The following is a 6166-nucleotide window of genomic DNA, read 5'->3' on the forward strand; positions in this document are numbered from 1 at the left end:
TGGGGCTGGGGCTGGGGCTGGGGCTGGGACTGGGGCTGGGGCTGGGGCTGGGGCTGGGTCAGGAAGAGGGGCATGGATGGGAACATGGGCTTGGGCAGGGATAGGCAGATGTGAGTTTGAGCCTTGAGTATTTAGTGAGTTCTAGCCAGGAAAGGGCTACATAATTAAACTCTTTCTCAAGGAATGAACAAGCAAACATAAAACTCCTAGCAGGGGCGGTGTCATATACTTTCACTCACGAAGCAGATTTTTTTTGTGTGTGTGTGTGAATTTGAGCCCAAAGAGAAAGGGTAGATACAGTGTCATATGGTTTAATCTCAGTATTCAGGAGACAGGAGAGGCAGAGGCAGATCTGTGCCAGTCTACATAGTGAGTTCTAGTTCATCAGGGGCTGCATACTAAAACCCTGTCTCCAAAAGCAAACAAAACCAAAAAAGGTAACTCTTAGGTTTTAAGATTAGTTTAGATCTATTCAGTGCCAATGCCAGGAAAGCCTTAACAAGTGCCTATTAACTGTCATGTTAAGCCCTTGCTAGGGTCTTAATGTAACTAAACTTTGAGTGTCATGTTGTTAAATCTTAGCAAGTTCATAAACATAGTCACAGTCACCTTAAGACTTAGCTTAATCAATTTCAGTTGATTAAGATGTAACAGAATGTTGTTAAGGTGTAGGGAGGGTCACAGTGTAGTTAAGGGTCAGGTCATATAAGGTTTGTGATACTATTTGTTTTATTTTTAGATCTCTCTCTCTCTCTCTCTCTCTCTCTCTGTGTGTGTGTGTGTGTTTGTGTGTATGTGCGTGTCTAAGAGTCAGTCAATTTAAGATTTTAAGGTTTTGATAGTATTTCTTTTATTTTTAAGTGTGTGTGTATGTGTAGGTATGTGCACATGAATTCGGGTATTTGCAGAGGCCAGCAAAGGACATTGTATCCTCAAGCTAAGATGCTAGGAACCAAAATTGAGTCTTCTCTAAGAGCAAAAAATAATAATCTTAAGTTTGTGCTGTTGCTCCAGCCACTGACTTTATTATATCCTAGTTACATTTGGACACTCTCTGTATGCCTTATCTGGCCTTAGGGCTTAATAGGGTTCAGACTAGAACTAAACTAGGCTTATAGACTACCTCTGCCTTAAATGCACTCTAATATTTTAGTAGGCCCAGGTCCTGCCTAGAATTCAATTAGACTTGATTACATCTTAACCGAGTTTAGGCTTTGATAAGTCTTAACAAAGCTAGTCACTGTTAGTTAAGACTCCCAATAAACACTAGTCAGGGCTTATGCCTGGTTCAGGCTAGTCAGAGCTCTGCTAAGCTCTGGCTAATGTCTAAGTTTATTTTAGCTTCATTCACAGTCCAGCCGAGCTCTCCTCAGGGTCCCATCCTACTTTCAGTCACAGGACAGTCAGATACTTGCAATGGCATTAAGCGTAGTTTAATAGAAGTCAAAACTTAGTTAAATTTAGTTGTGCCTATATGAAGCTTAGGACTTACACATTGCCTAAGACTTCTTATGATCTAGGTAAAATCTAGTTAACTCAGTAAAGACATAGCCAGATAGGTACTAAACACACAATCTGCTCACACTCTCATTCATCTTGTCTAGAACCTTAGCATTGTTAAGACTTGTCAAAAATCTTATTAAAGTATGGCTGAAACATAGGTCCGCTTAAAAGCTAGATTGCTAGGTTAAGAGCTCTTTGTAGTTTATGTTAATTCTAAGTACTTATAATTGCTAGGTCAAGCTTTGTTAAATTCAGAGCGTAGGACTATGTTGGGTCTAGTAAGAGCCCCTGTATTTCTAGCCAGGTGGTAAACTTTGTCACGCTCTAATCACAGACTATGTAAACCCCAGTGAGGGTCTAAGATTAATTAAATCTGAGGTACAGAACACTTAAGTCCTATTAGAGGGCAGTTCATAGTCAGCAAGTGCCTCAAACTAGTTAATAGCACAGAATAAAATCCAGTTAAAGTCTAAGAGGGGCCTCAGTCTATGTAAGTATTATTGATCAGAGCCCAAAGAATGTGTAGCTAACACCTAAGTCTAGTTTAGATTAGAGATCACAGTTAAGCCCTAGCCAGGGTCTAAGACCTGTTTAGGTATATGGAGAGACTAGTTAGACTCTATGCAAGAAATAAGCCTGGTTCTGGTTTATTAATAGTTAAGACATAGTTTGGGCTTCAGCCTCATTCAGATATAATTTAGTCTAATTTTGGTCTTGGCAGGGACCAAGCTTAGCTAAGGGTTAGTTAGAGTGCATTTAGAACCTAGTAGTGCTAAAATCTCAATCCTAGTTAGAGCTTAGTTCAAGTCTTTCCAGGATCCAATGCTACTTTAGATTGTTTTAGAAGCCAAATAATTCAGGTTTACTTAGAGCACATCAGGCTAATTTAGATCTAGCAGGAGCTCAGACAACCCCTCTCTCAGGAAATAAACCTATTAAGTGCTATTCATAATGTAATTAAACTGTTGCAACTTCAAAAATGTACTTTAGTTCTCCTAAGAGTTTATTTAAAGCCTCAGGAGTTCATAAATACAGTTTAGTTCTCTTAAGGGTTTAGTTAAGATTGCCTAGGGAGGAGCCCTCATTGAACTGTAAATAAATAAATTAATCTCGCCGGAGTTCTGTCCTGGGCATAGCTCTAGTCATGTGCTAGAAAATAGGTAAAATCTTGTCTGTGTTTGAGCCTAATTTAGCCCTATCTCAGTTAAGCACTAGTTTCAGTGTAGCCAGATGTCAGTTAAGGCATAACCTGAGTGTTAACGGAGTGATTACTCAGATATAACTAAGTCTGTTTAAGGCATAGATAGGGTCTCACCATAAAACAAGTGTCAATTAGGGGGCTACTTAAAACCTAGCTAATACTTACACCTAATTTAAATATAATTAGAAGCCATTTGTGATATAGGTGGGGCCTAAGCTTAGTTTAGTCTAAGTCAGAGCCTAGTTAAGCCCTCATCGAAGCCTAAGTCTAGTTAATTTCTAGTTTTGACCTAATTATGGCCTAGGAAAGTCCCAGAACCCACATAGTGTTATTGAATTGACTTTAGACTTACCAGGGTGTAGGTGTAGCCACAGTGTAGTTAGGACTGGCTAACTTCTAGGCAGAGGTTCAGTGTAGTGAAATGTTAGATTTTACTTAAAGTCTAACTAAAAACTGAGCCCATGTTAAGCCTGACCAGAGCCCAGTTAAGGCCTACTGAGGGCCCAAATTATACCGAGAGTATAATTAGCAGGGCCTCAGCACCGCTGAGGTCTGTCAGCGTCCTACTAGGGTATAGTTGAAGTCTCATTCTAGTTAAGGGCAAAGTAGTTTTGTTTAAAGCACGCTTATATTATTTTTTAAGTATTAAAGTGAGTCAGCTTTTGGTGTAGTTGCACCTCTGGCAGCACCAAATAAAGACAAAGTCTAGTTTAATTCCAGTACTGCCTCCCTGCAGGATTATTCATGGTCTACACTTAATCTACATGCAGTCAAATCCTGATAGTACTTACATAATTGGACACTGATTCAAGGCCAAATGTTAAGATTTAGACAGAAACTATTTATGGGAGGGCCCACACCTGTGACTGTCATGAGACCATGGTGACAACACATTTAAATCTTATACAAGTCTTTTTTTAAGGTACACCCAAAGCTTAAGAATACTTCAAGATTAGCCTTCTTGATAAAGGCCTTACTGAGTTAAGATTAAATTGTAACATTATTCTGGCCCAGTTAACACCTTGGCAGTCCAGTTAAAGCCTAGCCAGGGCCAAATCCCAGCTAATACCTCTGTAGGAAGCTAAGTCTAGTTAGAGCTACAGTTTATATTAAGCCTTGTCAGTCTTGCTAGAATGTGGCAAGGGTCTATGACAATTTTAAGGGCTAGTTAAGTAACTTAAGACCTAGTCGGCCACTGAAGGTCTTCTCTCATCAGGGCAGAAGCCCAGTAAAGCATCATGATTTCAGCTAAGGCCCAATGAGGCTCACACTGAAGCTTCAACAGGTTCTATTTAAGTCTAATCAGAACCCAAGACATTGAAAGCTCTAGCCAGCCCTATTAAAGTTTGACTAGGGTGTAAACAGACTTTAGGTTATTCAGAACCCACTCTAATCCCACCCAGATCTATATCTCAGTTGAGATCTTGTGAAAACTTTGTTAGTCCCTGAGCTGGGCTATAAATCCAGAGAAGGTGTCGTGCGAATCTCTCTGGAATAGCACTCCGATAGCTATGAGCGTGGAAGAGAGGAGCTGTCTTCACAGGGGAACTGAAGCCAGGAGAGTTCCAGAGCAGCCTCTGAGCCAGGTCTAGCTTGTGTTCTCATTTTATACTCTAAAGCCACAAGGTGGGGTGAGTAAGCAATTGCTTTTTGATGGAAGCCTACGTGGCAGGCAGCCTTTTGGTTTTCAAGGCAGCCTTTAAAGTTGGCTTTGGTGGCCAGGTGGTTAAGGGCAACAATTCATTGTTTCAGCTATTTCTTCAGGTCATTCTGTTCCAGGTGGCAAGGGAAATCATGCTAGGAACTGAACAGTACAAATAGTGCTTTAAGGAAGTCTAATAATTGGTCTTTTCCTACCTTATGCTGCATCATTTCCTCCTCTTCACCTTCACACGGCCTTAGGATCTTGAAGAAACCAGTTGCTATTCCTGACATATCATTTATAGTTTTTTCTTTTTTAAAATTGCTTCCATTCGAATTCTGATGAACCTGGCCAGGGTGTTTGTTCAAGATACATGGTCCTAATAGAAGTCCTAGCACTGTTATTAGACGAGGCCCTATCAGCAGAGTCAGCCAGGTCCTGTGTTGTCTATATTGTACTTCTTTGGCTTCCATTTCTTCCTCCTAGCCTTAATCCTTTCTAATAACCTTTTGGCATTTTCCCATATGAATTCTGACTGATTAGCATAAAACAGCAGCCCTCATTTGAAACCATGAGAATGCTTTCGTTTTCAGTGGTAATCAAATCTAATCCTCGGCTGTTTTTTTTTTTTTTTTTTTTTTTGGTGGGGGGTCATTGCTGTCAATGAATCTATCTGACTTTGCCAAGGGACTGTGCTCTCCTAAACAACTGTTAAGTCTTTTGTAATTTGAGTAGAGAGCTGACTATGTTGAACTTGGTGGATTACTATTGTGGCCACACTGGTGGTCATAGACCCTGTCTGAACCATTCCCCAAAGGACAGGTAAGAGCACAGGGTTCTCTTATTTCTTGACTCTAAGGGATGTTAGAATTGCTTAACTCTTGCTTCCTGGGAACATACCTTAAGCCTGGGGCCAAGAATACCAGTTCACAACTGTCTTATGCATACCAAGTGTAAACCTCCCAGGGTCTGGCAAAGTGTGTACCATTAAGAGCTCCTGCTCTATTAGCTTGTCTCGTACAGCCCTTTTCATTTCCTGCAGATTGGGCCTCTTCTATGACCTGACTAGGTCTTGTTAGACATGTCCCATTTGTGGTGTCAGTTAGGTTTTGGTTAGTCATTCCTACTCCAGGATAGCCAGCACCAGATCACACTCAGCAGTCCTGACTTAAAGACCGGTCTGTTCTGTAAAGGAGCTTGTGGCTGCCCTTTACTGTAGCCAGCATTTTCAGAGGGAGAGCGCTGGGACCGAATTAGTTGGCTTTCTCATGTTTAACTTTGTCCTGTTTACAGACCGGTTCAAGGGCCATGTGTGTGGTGGCAGTGGCAACAGAAGGGCTTAAAGTCTTAACTCTGTCAGCCTGAACCGTCACAATGACTGGAACCAACCATAGGGTTCTTAGGGGGGTTCTTATGCCCTATGTCATGGCTTCTCCACACAAAAGGGCTTTTCTATAGTCAGTTCCTGTATTATTTCTCTCAGATTTCCCCCTCCAGGCCCTTTATGGCCCTAAATACTTGTTTCTCTGTGGAGGTTCCCTTCCAGGCTTAGTGAAGTTAAGGGGTAGCCAAGCCTAAGCCTAGGTAAGTCCTAATAGAATGGAGTTAGCCTAGTCATGGGTTGTGCCTTGTTAACATCTATTCAGAATGCATTTAACACCTCCCCAGAATACAGAACAGAAAGAGAAGGCCTATTCAGAATCTAATTTCAGATACAGAAAGAGTTTGAGCCTGCATAATCGTCTTGTCTTTTCTTGTCTATTCTTTTCTTTTCCCTTCCTTCTTTTCTCCTCCTCCTCCCCCTTCCTCCTCCTCCTCCT

General features: G+C 41.2%; 2 protein-coding genes across 2 annotated transcripts in view; one reads left to right on the top strand and one right to left on the bottom strand.

Moving 5' to 3' along the window:
• Trpc5 (transient receptor potential cation channel subfamily C member 5) overlaps positions 1-6166 on the bottom strand; it is a 290726-nt gene that overhangs the window by 76900 nt on the left and 207660 nt on the right. The window lies entirely within an intron of this gene.
• Positions 1-6166, top strand: part of Trpc5os (TRPC5 opposite strand) — a 19367-nt gene that overhangs the window by 369 nt on the left and 12832 nt on the right. The gene's annotated exons all lie outside the window — the stretch shown is intronic.

Source organism: Mus pahari, chromosome X (genome assembly GCF_900095145.1).
Source record: "Mus pahari chromosome X, PAHARI_EIJ_v1.1, whole genome shotgun sequence".
Taxonomy (NCBI): domain Eukaryota; kingdom Metazoa; phylum Chordata; class Mammalia; order Rodentia; family Muridae; genus Mus; species Mus pahari.